This window comes from Canis lupus, chromosome 8 (assembly GCF_003254725.2).
Source record: "Canis lupus dingo isolate Sandy chromosome 8, ASM325472v2, whole genome shotgun sequence".
Classification (NCBI taxonomy): domain Eukaryota; kingdom Metazoa; phylum Chordata; class Mammalia; order Carnivora; family Canidae; genus Canis; species Canis lupus.
Genome location: NC_064250.1, coordinates 16619662 through 16635469, shown reverse-complemented (window position 1 = coordinate 16635469; position 15808 = coordinate 16619662).

The window sequence follows — 15808 nt, the reverse complement described above, 5'->3', positions numbered from 1 at the left end:
TAATTTGATATGACTTTGTTTTAACTTAATTCATTGCAATAATTCTATTTTCAAGTAAGGTCACATTCAGAGGGACTGGGAGTTAGGACTTAAATATATATATTTGGAGGAGGGTGGCACAATTGCAGACTGATAAATAGCGATAATTCTCTGTGGATGGAGTTCTCTGAAAGTTCTAAACCTGTTCTGCCCCTGCCAGTGGCTTCTAGGCTGATGATTTTCATAACTACTCCACTTGCAATCTGCTGGTTTTCAAGACTTCTTCAGAGCTGGGGAATAGAGAATGGGAATAGAGCAATCTGGAGGGGTGGGAGCAATGTTGATTATCTGATGCTCTCCTCAAATAACACCAATTAATTTGCTGCCATAGGCTTGCCTTGCCTGAATGGCAATTTACTCTACTTGTGGTTCCTAAACCTACTTCATCATTAAAATCATCTGTGATGATTTATTATTATTTATAAACTATATATAATAGAATATGTAATATAACATAATATTATATAAAATAAAATATATAACATGATATTTATTTATATCTATCTATATATCTAAACTTATATAACTTGCAACCACAGATGTAGACAGCCAGAAAGCACTGGAGATTATATGCCCCACTCTAAAGCAGACTGGACAGATCTAGTGATCATTAACCATGGGACTGGGTATTTAGCCCTCCATGCCAGAGCTGTATGTAAACCTCCTAGAACTTAGATCATCCCTATAGTTAAGTGATCAGGTGAGAGGAAGAGAATCCTAGAATGACCATTTAATCAGGTGGCACTAAGAAAACTCCAAAATAACTGATTTATAAATATGACAATAAGGGCATTTCATATCTTCCCTTCTCAATCTGCTACTAGGGCATTTGATGAGTGCTTCCTCTACTCCAGGTTACTGTACTAAGTAAGTCTCTACAGTCATTTTCCTACAATGATCGTACAAGGAAGTTAACATTACCTTTATTTTGTAGAAGAAGCTAAGAATATATACAATTTTTTCTAAGTATGTACATAGAAATTTCATAATTTCTCAGTAACAGAACTTAATTCTTGAGCTGATGACAGAAGATTTAATATAAACCACTCAGACCACACTCATTCAGGGTTTTAGGAAGTCTTATTGTCATAACAAACTAGTGAACATATTCAAGAGTCCTGAAAACCAGAAAACAAGTCTATAACTACTAGCCCATAACTCTGGGGGAAAAGAAGTACTTACATGTGGCCAAGAATAGCAAACAATGCTAGATATATTTTTGTTGTTTTTGCCCAGTGGGCTAACTTATTATGTGAAATGAGGGTGTGATAGGAGCGAGTGGTAAGACTCATTATTTGAAAAAATGACCACTTCCCAATTCCCCCATTTCTCCCTCTAAAATTTCAGATGGCAGATCTGGGAGCATAAGTAGCAGCCAATGGATACTGGATGGATAGACAAAGTGGCCAGAAAGCATCTTTCTCAAAGCCTTGGGTAGGAACATGTCATTTAGGTGACCCACCTCAAAGGATAAGTTCTGGAATTATACTGTCTCAGAAGACAGTGATTGCAGTTTATTGTCTGGACAAGCCCCAGATAGCCTGGCCATCTAATGCTATGATTGTGTGCACATCAAAAGTGAACTGTTTTTGGTTCAATTCCAGGTTTTGGCACAAAAAAAAAAAAAAAAAAGTGAACTGTTTGGCAGACACCATTATTCCCAGTGCACTGTGCTTGGTCTAAAGCATTTTCTTTCCCACTACTCCCTTCATCAACATATATAGAAAGCTCCAAAATGATAAACCATGAAAAAATGCTTTAAATTCTTTTTGTAAGAAAGTTGAATATAAATTAAAAAGAACAAAATAATTCTAGATTGTTTCGATATGTCATCATATCCACATAGCACTTTTTTATAGACCTATAAATGTTCTCATAACAACTTTTTATAGAAAAAATATTTTTATATGTACTATCTTGTTTTATTTATCCTCACAAAATCCTTGTGAAACTAGAGGAGTGATAGATAGGTAGAAATCTGCAGTGTCTATGACAGTTCTTTCCAAGCTGGGGCCTATAGAATTATTGAAACTGTTATCATAGCAGATGAGCCATGCTTTTTATTTTAACAAGAGGCTTTTCTCCTTGAAAACATAAGAAGCAAAGGAGTTTTATATGGCTTAAAATGTCTATGTCCTAAGGTGGAGCCACATTGGACTGAAATTCACAGGTTTATGTGAAAGCCAAGTCAGAATTAAAACTTCTTATTCACACTTCTCCTGTATTTGGCAGGTGATACAGAAAGTACGGAACGATGCTAGGAAATCCTCACTTTCAGATGTTAGCACCTTCATCTGTACCCCCTCACATGATCTTCACATTTCTTCTTTTTCCCCTATTTGAGGTCTCAGAGAAGGTAGCAATAGGGTAGCTGACCCTGACATTTGTGGTCTTAACATTCCCATCCATAATTTGAGACTCTCATTTTTACCTTCAATTTTCCTCTCTGCCCTGGTCTTCCCTTTGGACTATACATCAAGTCTAATCCATCCTAAATCACCACCACAAACAGAAATCTCATCACAGTGCTTTTCCCCTTTACTCTTCATCTCTCTCCTTCTGGTGATTTATCCCAGCTTGTTATTACATTTACCTTCATAATGTACTACATCATTTTACTACTCTGCTCAGTAGAATCCCAGGCTCCTTCACCGAAGTCCACATTCCTGAACCCTGTAAGTCAGGGTCTTCCAAGCTTTTATCAGGTTAGTCCACACTCTTATCATATTGTGCCCTGTGTTTTTGTTAAACTGAATTACTCGGTTTTGCTTAATTGTGGCTCCATGATTTTAACACATATTCTTACCACCTGGAATGCCAGCAGTCATCCACTGGCACACTGAAATGTGTCTGTACTTTCAATCCCATTTTAAATGCTACTTGCTCCAAGATATCTTCCCCAGCTACCTCCGACTCAAACCAGTTCTCTGAAGTCCCTCACCACTATTTGAATCTCTCTTAAAGCTACTGGTACGTGTTTTTTTTTTTTTTTTTCATCTCCCCTACTGTACTGCGTGCTGTTGAAGTGAGGAATTACACATGACACATTTTGTAAAAAATAAATTATCTTTACATTGCGAGTTATGCGGGATGTTTCCTAACTAAATTATAATTAGATAAGAAGGATAATAACTTTGCTTAAATGAATACTAATTTTTACACTGAATAATCAAGTTTTTACAATTTTAAATTCTTTAGAATTTCTTAACTATGTTATGCGTTATTACTAAAAGTTTCCCTGGATACCTTGTATGAGTCTTCACTTCAAGACATATACATATTAACTTGGGCAAGTATGAAACAAAATTCTTTGATCTGTATCCCTGAAAGTCTGTCTTTCTTTGTTCCCACACATATACTCCCACATGGTTAAAAATGGAGACACTTTTCCTTCCCTCTTGTTTTATAAAGACATTCCTAAATAAGAATCCAGATGGAATCTATTTCTCCAAAAATTCTTCCAAGACCTGGCTCCTCTACCCACTGTGCCCAATGTCCTCCTTTCTGAAGACCAGTGTCAGATGTCCTGACCACTCAAAGTAGCAATTAGACTTTCTGAGGTGCCATTGTTTGGGGGAATAAAGGTGGGGGCAGATCCAAGGAAGACAGTGAACTCTATGCTGAAGAACATATGGCAATGAACTCTCCCTAGAGATAAAATTGCCCTTAGAAGGACTTATCCAATAGGACAGTCCCCAGTCCCATAGCCGTAACTTGAGGAAAACAGGGATCTCTGGGGACAGTGGCTTCTCTACTCAAGAATCTGTGGAACTAGGCTCTTTAGTGGTTCCAGATAGCAATACCAATACAGACCCTATTACCCAACAAATCTGTGATCCAACAGGTAGACAAAAAATATATATAAATTAAAAATGTACACATCTATGGTTCTTTTGCTCTTACCCTAAACCTCCAATATTATTGTTCTCATCTTGATAGCCCATGTGTATCATCTTTCCACCATCCTTAAATCCCTAGTTTCTTGAGCCCAAAGATAGACCTATAGACTGAAATTGGAAGCAAGTGGGGAGAATGCTGAATAGATATTTCTAGGCCTCCAAAGCTGAAGGTAGACTTCTCCTCTCAGTGAGTTCACCTTTTGTACATGGTGCTGGGATATAGATGGCATGTGAGGTAGGAATGACTCTGTGTGTCCACAGTCAGGCCATCCTCTCCAGGCCACCAGGCTAGTGTTTTCCCAAATGAACTATTTTCATAGTATTAGCTGACCCAAAATACTCTTGCTTTTGTACAGCTCTATTTACCCTTCTTACTTTGAGGAGGAAAAGGTAATAGAATTTAAGAGCACATAGCTCTCTCCTTATGACTTAACACGATTTTAGTAAATTAATCAATTAATAAGTATTCAACTTCTCTATCACCTTTAATATATAGGTCCTGTGAGGGCAGAAACCATGTCTGCCTGGTTCTTTCTTATGTCCACATACATGGCCTGAAATTTTTATTGAATAAATGGAGGTAAGTGGTTTGAAATATGGCTAAGTGGCAGGGTTGGTGGAGACATATATATGCTGATCTTTTCTGAATATATATGCATTTGGCACACACACACACACACACACACACACACAATCATATCTTTCACCTCTTTAGCTCTATAGAAGTTGCCTATGTGCCTGTGCCCTGGACCTTGGCACCTCCCAGCTCTGCCTTTTTTTCAGGGATGCATTCCTTGTACCACTCTTTATCTCTCCATCCATCCTCTATCCTTTTTGTTTAAATGATCTGGCATCTTCCTCTCTTTGATTATACATGGGCATGTACAGAAGGTCCAGGGGCTCTACTGATGGAGGAAGAGTCTACAAGAGGACAAGGCCCACTTGACAATTGTATTGAGTATGGTCTTGTTTACCTTAACATAAGCTGGAAAAGATAAAATCTGAGCAGATGTCTGTTCAGATCTTACATGTCCACAGAATGTGGCTCCCAAGGCTATATCTTCATTACTGACAACACCTGCTCTCCAGGCCTCAGCAGCCTGTTCAACATCCCCACAAAGACTGCCTCCTGCCACAGCAAATACAACATGCCTCAAATTAAACTTATCACAAGTTCCTTTTGTAACATTTATCTCTTTAATGGTACGACGCTCATTCCAGAATTTCAGGCTGGAACCTTCAAATATTCTTTTCAAATTCATTTTTTCCCTTAACCTTATATTACATATTACCAATTCCTATTGATCGTCGCTTTGACATGTCCTTTATATTTGCTCTTTTATATGGACATCCACCACTGCCATTCCAAAGTAGGTTTTCATCACCATAGCCTTCACTTAGTTATCTTTTTTTATTTTAATATTTATATTTAGACAAGAGTGAGTGCATTTATGGTGGTATGGCCATAGACAATATTTATACCCAAATCAATTCAGAAAACCAGCTTAGTCTTCTTACAGCCTCCTTAAAAAAATAGCTTATGATTCTCATTTCCTAGCAAATGACTCAAGAATCTGTGACTGACTTCTCAAAATTTGGTCCTACCCTATGCACTGGCCCAACCTTACAGCCCAAGAGCCTTCAAGATGCCCGTCAGGCCACAGGGGCCATGAAAAAAACGGAAACATATTACATTGTTCCAGCCCCAGTGATCCGCACTGGAGACAAGGCAAAATTTGAGACAGGCATGATCAATGTTTTCATGCATCCTACAATCTACCTTGGGATTTTCCCCCTTCTACTGTCAGTAGGCTCTGCCACTTAATATTAATCGCATGCTATCATATTGTCATTTATTAACCATATAGTTTGAGTAGGGCACAGTGATAGGCAGGTGGAAGCTTCATGCTCTGGAAGTTGGAGATTATGTCGCCATTATTCACCCAGTATCTAGGACAATGCCTGAGGGTAGGGAAGTAGTCCATGACCATTTTTAAATGAAAACATTACATAATAAAAGGTTATAACCCTCAGCCATCAGAATTTAAAAGAGAGAGGAATCAGAATTATGAATTTGCAGAAGGCTGTGCCTTGGAGGATGTGTGGGATGTGCAAGACTGAGAAGAAGGAGGGGGGCATTCCAAGCCTGTACAGCGCTGGAGTGTGAGACGAGGAAAGGAGGCCCCACCCCGCCCTTGAGCCAGCTCTTCTGGTCCTTTGTTTCCATGGTAACGGAGTATAAACAGCCCAGCTAGCCCTTGAACCAGGATTATCCATGTGACTGTTCTCACTGATAAAATGCTGGCAGAAAGAATGTACAACGTCTGCTTCATCAGTTGTACTAGCCACTGCAGGACAGGTTATGTTGTGGAATAAACAGTACAAAGAGTGTATGCCTTGCTCTCTAAAATCCCCTGAAAGCGTGAGAACTTCTTCACATTCATTCGGGATGCCTGCGGGTTTCTTTATCCCAGCACCTCCACATCAACCTGCATTTCATGGTCATCGTGGAAAGGGGAGCCAAGGCTGGAGAAACAAGTACCAGCAATGAAAATTGCAGCCCACAAGTGACCCACACCACTTTGGCTCCTATTGCTTGATCAAAACTAGTCACATGGCTGTGCCTAACTACAAATAGTGAAGAAGTATAACCCTCTGTGTGCCCATAAGGAAAAAATAACTTGTTATTGGTAAATGTTGTTATGTCTATGACACTTATAAAAACTGAAATTGCATACCGTAGACTTATACTGTATTTTCTGAAGGTGAAACCTATGTGGCATCAATCAGTCTTTTAACATAAAAATGAGGACACCCCTCTAGGAGATGGTAGAAGCATAAGATGAAAGGGACCTGAGTCCCTGAATGGTTTTGTGGAGTAGGGCCACTACGCCAGCCTTCCCACCTCCAGACTATTGCAGGAACGAGAAATACACTTCTATCAGGTTCAAGTCCCTCTGTCTTGAGGTTTCTGTCATTAGTTTACCCTATACTCCAGCCAATAGAGGGCAAGTCACGGGAGACAATGGTCTAAACAGGAGTTAAGGCTTACTTAAGGAAATAGTATTGTGGCATTAAAAATCAACAAAAGGATTATCAAGGCACATCTGTTTATTTCCAACCCAATAATAAGCTTTGAGCTAATAGAAACTAAAACACAGAAACTATTTTTTCCAAATATCTTCAAGATCTAGCAGTACATTTGTATTTGTACATGCAGAGGGTGTTCTTTTGTAGAAATTGTTGGCTGATTCATAAAAATAAGAAGAAACAAAAATATAAGAGATCAAAAGTCTATCTCTAGCTATGTCAAAAACACAAGGATCTCTGAAATACAGCACACAGCTTCCAAACTGAGGAGAACATATACCACCTAGACACAGAAAAAGTTTAGATCAGCCTTCTAATGGAAAGGGAGGAGATACTTAGGTGAGAACATCCATTAACCCATTGCTCCTCCAAATGCATGATGTGAAATGGTTTTACCCTCCTGAACACCACTACAGAAGAAAAGCATAACCACATAGCAGACCCTTTTGTTTATTTGCTCTTTAAGTTTTATTTTACTTTTATTATTATTTCTTTTGCTCTTTGCTTATGTTGGGACAGTAGAGAATGATTAAGGATTTTCAGTAAAGAGGTGTGTTTCTTTTGCTCTTTCACTATAAGTGATTTTCTTTTCCTCTCTATTTCTGGAACGACTAGGGGAGGAATGTGTTTCAACAAGTAAGGTCATAATCATAACCGACACTTTTTTTATATTTCACTTGAACATGGAAAAGGTCCACCTGTTTGTCCATTAGAAATACTATAAGTATTACGTTATAACAATAATAAAGCAGTATACAATTCTCTCATTAGTAACAATTAACTGAAATAAGCATCAACCAGAAGAGAGTTAATATCCTAATCTCATATCCAGAGACATGTCAAGAGTGAAATGATAGTAACCTTAAAGGGCCACTTGAAGCAGTGTTACATAAAACAAAAAAATTAGAGAATTGACAAAATAATTTGAGAAAAAGTAAAAATAAACATGTTTTTTTAAAATAAACATGTTTATAATAAAAAATGTTTTTATAACCTAACTCATAATGATTTATTTATGTTTATCTCATTAATCTGATTATTACCCAATTTTTTTTATTAAGTTGGCTCCATAAATATATATTTCATTAGCCTCAAACCGGGTTCATGGTGAAATCATTATAAAAGTGTCTTTAACCAAAATTAGCATGGAGAACACATAAATAAGAGGATAGTCTTGCTCCTGTAGCATGGGTCAGGGGGCTGCTGATGGTAGCAGAGACAGTCTAGGGGTGGCTGAACTGGAATTAGCTGAGGTATGTGCACTACCCATTGGAAATCAGAGCTGAAGCTTGGGAAGATTAGAATTCTAGTCCTTAACTTTGATAGTGACCAACTGTAGAGCTTTGGTGTTGAGATACAAAGGAGCTAAACTTACCGGTTATGAATGAATGAAAATAGGTAGAGGAATAAAAAATATATTTCTTTTTAAACTAATAAAAGCTAGATTTGAGAAGAGGGCTTAAATGTGCAAGCACTTTGGCCCTGAAAATATTGAACCCAAAATTAGAGAAACCTGGCCCTCTATCCCCAGTCAGAAGCACAAGTAGATACCTGCAGGCCTCCCCAGGAGGCAGAGCCTGACCCTGAAAACCTGGGAGAAGGAGCAGTGCAAAATGTGTAGGTCCTGTGATAGATCCCTTAGTGAGAGAGCCTGAGGGCCTGAAACTGCCTACCTATTTTCTCTCCCAAACTCAAAATCCTCCAACTCACTCTACCTTCAACAGGGAAGAGGCCAGGAGTATTTCAGGAAAATTATTTCATCAGGGAATATAGAGGAATAGAGAAATGATGCCTCCTAAGGTAAGTCACTTCAGATTTATAAAACTCAAAATTTTCTGTCTGTGAACTAGTATCTGCAGTGTACCTTTTAGCTCTAATATTTATGATCTTTAAAAGCCTCTTTGAGGCAAATCTGTACCCAGAACTGGTGAAGAGAGGGTCATGCTCCTTGGGGGCCACTTAATGGTCGCTGGAATGGGGAAGGTGTGTCTGAGCTAAGTGGTATGGACTTTGTGCCATCAGTGTGAGTTTATTCTATCATATTTCAACAAATATTTATCAAGTACCTTCTATATGCTGATGAACAGAGTGGTAAATAAAGCAGATCAGGTCCCAAGCTGCTTTCCTAGAACTTACACTCCAGTAAGAAGAGGCAATAAATAAAGGAATACACAAATGTGCAATTACCAAATGCAAAATGGACTGTAAAGCAAGAAAAAGTGGAGGGGGTAGTTGGAGAGAGAGAGAGAGAGAGAGAAAACAACCTTCCAGGAAGAGGAAACAGTATGTGCAAAGTCCCTGTGGCTGAAATGAACACAGTATATGTAAGCCTTTGGAAGAAGGCTCTGGCTGTAGTTTAGTGAGTAAAGACATGAATGATATGAATTGAATACAGAGGGACCATGCAGACAAGGCATTATAGAATATGCCAAGGAGTTTGGATTTTATTCTTAGTGAGTGAAAAATCCATTGAAGAGTTTCAAGATAAGAAAAGATATGATCTAATTTGGGATGCTAAAAAAATCTACCCAGCAGTGTGGAAAACAGATTTGGGGCATGGAGGATGAATACCCCCATGAAATAATGCAAGCCATGTAGCCAAAGCCATAGAGGAAAAGGAAGAAAGTATCCTTTGGACCTCTGAAATGTAGCCCCAGGGTTTCTGTGTCACAATCATCACTGTGAGAGCATCTGATGCCTAAATGAGTCATTAGAACCAAGTATGCTAGTAACTGAGAGTTGTGTGGGATGATGTTAACCTGTCAGTATATGTATTAATGTTAACACTATTTATTGCTTAGTTTAGAGGAATAGAAGTGGATTTTTTTAAAAAAAGACTTTATTTATTTATTTATTTATTTAGAAAGAGAGAGAGAGCAACAGCAAGTGAGCATGAGCTGTGTGAGGAGCAGAAGGCAGGGTGAGGAGCAGAGGGAGAGTCAGGCTACCCTGCTGAGCAGGGAGCCCCAAGTGAGGCTTGATCCCAATACTCCAGGATCATGACCTGAGCCAAAGGCAGACACCCAACCATCTGAGCCAGATGCCCCTAGAAGTGAATTTTTTTCCAACAACCCCCATATATAATTTATTCCAAGTAGATTTTTTTTTAAGATTTTATTTATTTATTCATGAGAGACACACACAGAGAGAGAGAGAGAGAGGCAGAGACACAGGCAGAAGGAGAAGCAGGCTCCATGCAAGGAGCCCGACATGGGACTTGATCCTGGGTTTCCAGGATCACACCCTGGGCTGAAGCAGCGCTAAACCACTGGGCCACCCAGGCTGCCCCCAAGTAGATGTTTATACTTGTTTCATTAAAATGGCTTTCCTTATGCTCCACTCACTTCTAGCCCTCAGAAAATTTAAAATCTGGATTCTCAGGGTGCATGGGTGGCTCAGTGGGTTAAGTGTCTGACTCTTGGTTTCAGCTCAGATTGTGATCTCAGGGTCATGAGATTGAGCCCAGCATCAGGCTCCCTGCTCAGCAGAAAGTCTGCTTCTCTCTCTCTCTCTCTCTCTCTCTCTCTCTCTCTCTCTTCCTCTCGCTGTCTCCCTCTCCCTGTGTCCCTCCCCTTGCTATCACTCCTCCCTTCTCTCTTTCTCTAAAATAAGTAAATAAATCTTTAAAAATAAATAAGTAAAATCTAGATTCTGAAGTCAAATTTTGTCAGGTAACTTATTTCCCCCAGAATCCAGAATGAGTTGACCAACCAATAAGTAAATTAAATTGTGTTCATTATGGTGCTGGACAGTGTGGGGAACCCTTGGTGAGTTTTCACCCGGGGCAGGGGCTGTTTACATAATGATTATGACACTACCCATGCCCTCCCTACTACAAAATGTTTCATAGGCTTTGGTATTTGTGACCCCTAAAGTATTTTTTTTCCTCTATATTTTTATTTAAGTCTTCTTAGATTAGAGGACATGTGAAAGCAGTGTTCATATGGCAAATCAGACCAAAGTGGCAGTCTGAAGTGTGTAGGTGCTTAGACAAAGCCCCTTTGTCTTGGTAAAAGAAGGGACGAGACAAGGATTAGGGCAAGATGGTTTTCGTGTTGTTAGTATATTTCAAACTTCTGGTTACTGTTATAAACAATAGCTGGAAGTAACACCTCCTTTTACTTCACCAGCTGTCCCCAAAATTACTATCAAGTCACTGATGGCAAAAATGCCTATAAAACGGAACAAGAAACAAAAATGAGAGCCAGTGATGACTGCTGCCAGAGCTCTCCCCGAAGAAAGCACCACTGGGTAGAGCACTCCTAAAGACCACGTAATTTGGCCACAGGTCTAGGGAGCTGCAGGTGGGAGTGTTACCTGTGGTCATTCACAGACCTGAGAATGCCCACCAGGAACCATCTATCCATCCTCTCAACTCATTCAACTGAGACTTACGGAGTACCTTCTATAGCCCAGATCGCAGTGGTCAGGAAAAAAAACTACCTTTCTGCAAAAGGTAGAAACAGCTCAAACTGACTTCAGCAAAAAAAGGAATGTATGGGCTCATGTAGCTCAAAAATACAAGGTGAAACCACCTAGCATCAGGCAACACTGGAGAAAAAAAAGCTCCAGTGGTTTCTTGGAAGATCCAGGTCTGTTTTCTCCTACATTTATTTCATTCTCATGAGTGGCTCTTCTTGGAGGGGAAGCTTCTTCTGGCAGCAAAACAACAAAAGTGGACATTGAACTTCCTCTTCTCCCAGCTTGAAAAAAAAATCCCCCAAACTGGCTCTAGATCACCATGTACAGATCTGTGCGAATTGCTGACTGATGGGGACTAGCCTGTGACTTGTGATGCTTTGACCAGTGGAATCCAAGTCATGTCTCTTCCCACAAGGGGCAAAGTAGGGGTGGATTCAGCTCCATCCAAATAACAGGCATGGGAATTTGTAGCAGCCAAAGAGTGGGGTAGGATGATTCCCTAGGGAAACTTTTACTAGAAGAAAGGTAATGGTAAAGCAGTAGATATTAGGATGCCTGGGCAGCTCAGTGGTTGAGCATCTGCCTTCGGCTCAGGATGTGATCCTGGGTTCCTGGGGTTGAGTCCCCCATCAGTTTCCCAGCAGGGAGCCTGCTTCTCCCTCTGCCTATGTCTCTGCCTCTTTCTCTGTGTCTCTCATGAATAAGTAAATAAAATCTTTTTAAAAAAGCAGTAGATATCCACTAAGTATTTAAATACCACTAGCCATTACATAAGGTACAAAATAGGCTTGCCTTCACATTCTCATTGCAGGAGGATGATGGTTGCACCATACAGTGCCATAAGTGCTATAATTAGGGCAACCACATACCCTAGTTGGCCAGGATGGTCATCCATGCCCAGTGTAATTATTAACAATGCCCTCTTGTACCCTTAAAAGTGCCCTGGTTTGGACAATACATCATATGGCCACCCTGACAGTAACTGATATATGTTCAACTGCACATAGAAAGGAGAGGGAATGACTAACTGTGAGATAGGTGATCGAAAAGCCTTCATAAAGAAGGTGATGCTTGGGCAGCCCCGGTGGCGTAGTGGTTTAGCGCCTCCTGCAGCCTGGGGTTTGATCCTGGAGAGCCGGGCATGGAGCCTGTTTCTCCCTCTGTCTGCGTCTCTGCCCCTCTGTCTGTCTCTATGAATAAATAAACAAAATCTTAAAAAAAAAAAAAAAGAAGAAGAAGAAGAAGAAGGTGATGCTTCACCTGAGTGCTGAAGGATGTGTGGAAATGTTTCAAGTGGCTGAAGAAGCTAAAAGTGTTCCAAGCATCAGGAAAGGTGTGAAGGTATGAACAATCATTTGATGTATAGGGATTGCTCCCACACCTCTGTGATCCAATAGAATCAAAGGTGTGCAGAGAAAAGGGACGGGGCAAAGGACAGGAAAGATGGGCCAGGTAGCCAGCTGCTGGCCAAAAGAAGAAACACTACATTAAAATGATTTAGCCAAGTTTATAGAATCTCGAAGGAAGCTAAAGGCTTACTAAAAATAAAATAGAAAAAAAATATTTTGCTTTCATTTCTGGTTCCATGAAACACTGAAGTATGTCATACCTGAGAAGTGAACCTGAGAATCCTGTTTCACTTCACTTAGATTCATAACACCGGCTGCTGAAGATGTAACCCAGACTGGAAAGATGAAAAATGTCCTCTGTCAGGCACAGACATGTGTTACTGGTTTGGATCATATGTCATTTGTGACTCAAGTAATCATGAACGCGAAATGAGAAAACAAACAGTTGTGTTGTATAATATGTTTTCTGCTTATCCTTCTTATGAGATACAATATAAAAAAAGACAGATAGAAATAGATCTATCATAGGGTGTCAACAGAGCCATACATTTGTCAAAAGAACTGGAAGAACCATGTGTCATAAGTTGTTTCTGTAAATTGTACCCCAGATATACTGATTATTTTGCATTATTAGTTTCACATGGCCAAAAGCAGGGTTGGTTTTTTAGTGTTAAATTGTTATATTTACAGTTGGAGAGGGAAAATGAAAATGTAAGCATACAATCTTATTACCTATGGGAACTAGCTTCTTCCTAATCTTCTATTTCTAGTCATTATATCACAATTTCTCATCCTCCTCCAGTGCAAAGATGTCAAAGTTTATTTCAGTCGAGGAAAATCTTAAAATGAATAATGAAAGTGAATGTATTATAATTTAAAATACTTTATGTGTAATAGCTAATTATTCTCTAGAGTAATGTGGATAAGGTTAAATATCTTCATATAATAGAAGAAAAATTAAACAAAAGTGTTAAACTCTAATGAATCCTATCCATTTATAGATATAATTCATCGATGAAACAAATATTGTGTTGTCCACAAGACCACTTACCTAAAAATTGAAGAGAATAATTTGGACATCAATACAGATAACCCCTTGGGGTCTGATAGTGAAGTTGGTGTCTCTGTTCTCTTTATGCTTTGTATAACTTCTCCTCCATCCTTGAAGCTTTCACACAGCTTTGCAGTTCATATCAGACTATACCACCTTGTATACTGAAGAATAATTAACATACAGTGTTATATTAGCTTTAGGTGTACAATGCAATGATTCAACAATCATCTACTTCACTCAGCACTCACCTTTCCTGTAGCTCACTTCCTAAATTCCTGGTCCCTTCCCTTTGCTCATAGAAGACTTCCATATGTGAAGTCTCTACTCCGGTATCCATCATTTTTATTGGTGACTTCAATTTCCTTGTGAAAAACTCATCCTTTACGTGGCTTCATAGTTCCTTGACCTTCCTCGTCTTCAGCATCCTTTTCCCCATCTTACAATAGCTAGTCACTCCCCCAGGTGTATCTTTGATCTCATTACCACTGACACCTGTGCTGCTCCTCCAATTTTTCTGTATTCAGTTCTTTAACCTTACTGCCCTTTGTTCTCTCTTTCCCACTCCAGCTGTGCTTGGATCCTACCAAGTTCTCTAAATCATCAATCTTTATTCTTGTTCATTCTTCCTGATTGCTCTTTATTCCTTATTTAGCTGATATTTCATGTTATAGCATTCTATGTACTTTAAAAGATGTAACTATATTGCTCCTTTTTTCTTCCGTATTACTTCCCCTCAAAAAACTCTAACTCTAGTTATCCCACTATTTCTTATTTCACATTGACAACTGAACAAGTCTAGAGAAAATCATCCACTTCTGCTGACTGATTCCAATTTGAACTCATGACCACAAATTTTTACTGGATAGTCAATAATGGTTGGCTATCTTTATATTTTAATATGTGCTGGTTTCCTACTCTTCAAAATGAGACTATGTCATGATTTTCACATCTCCTTAAACTGCTAATCTGCATTCCAAGATGCAAACCACTTTCTATGCACCCATTTCCTCACACCTTCATTGTAAGAGATGAACGTGCTTCTGCCAAAGCCAAAACTTGGGGGCATGCTCTCCAGCTCATGCCTTTCCCACTCTAAAACTTACTTCCTGAAATAGTCCTTCTTTTCATCCATTTATCCCTCTGACCTAATTATTCCTACTAATATAAACATGCTTTCTTGGCTTCTTCCTCTGGCTCCTGCTAAATTGTTGACTAAAGTTGCTATCTCCATTTCTTCTCCATTCCTTTCTTTCCTCAGCCAATTTCAATTGGCCTTCACCCCTTGGTCCTCTGAAACTGTGCTACGTTAGGTTAGCAACAACCAATGTTTTATCACATTCAATGATCATTTGATTGTCCTTATCTCGCTGGACTTCTCATGAGCATTTGGCACAAGAGAAGACTTCTTGTTATAGAAACACTTTCCTCTCTTGATTTTCCTCTTTTCTCACTGGCCATTTCTTTCCTGATCCTCCTTCAGTTCAATCTCCAGTTGGTTTCTGGAATATATCATTCCCATATTAGGTCCTCAGCTGGGAATTCCCTTTCCCTCAATCTTTCTAGGATAATCTCTTACTGTAATTCAAGTCTCACCTTAAATAACTTCCCGTTAGAAAGGTATTTTCTGACAACTCAATTTTAGTTACTCAGAAACACCATTTCATAACCTCTTGTTTTTTCTTCACTATAGTTCTTTTTTTAGTGTTTTTTTTTGGGGGGGGGTGGAAGATTACAGATTTTTATTCTTTGTATTTCTTTCAAGTTATTACATTCAACATGTTTCACTTTTGTGATCATTAAATCATTTAAAAAATAAACCCCTGAAATAATTCCTTAAACTAAGCAGCATGCTAAACAGCTAAATGAAATGTTAGCCCCAGCCCAAAAATACATTATTCCAATGAGATATTACACTTTTCTTAAATCTACTGATGAATTAGCTGCCCTATAATCAT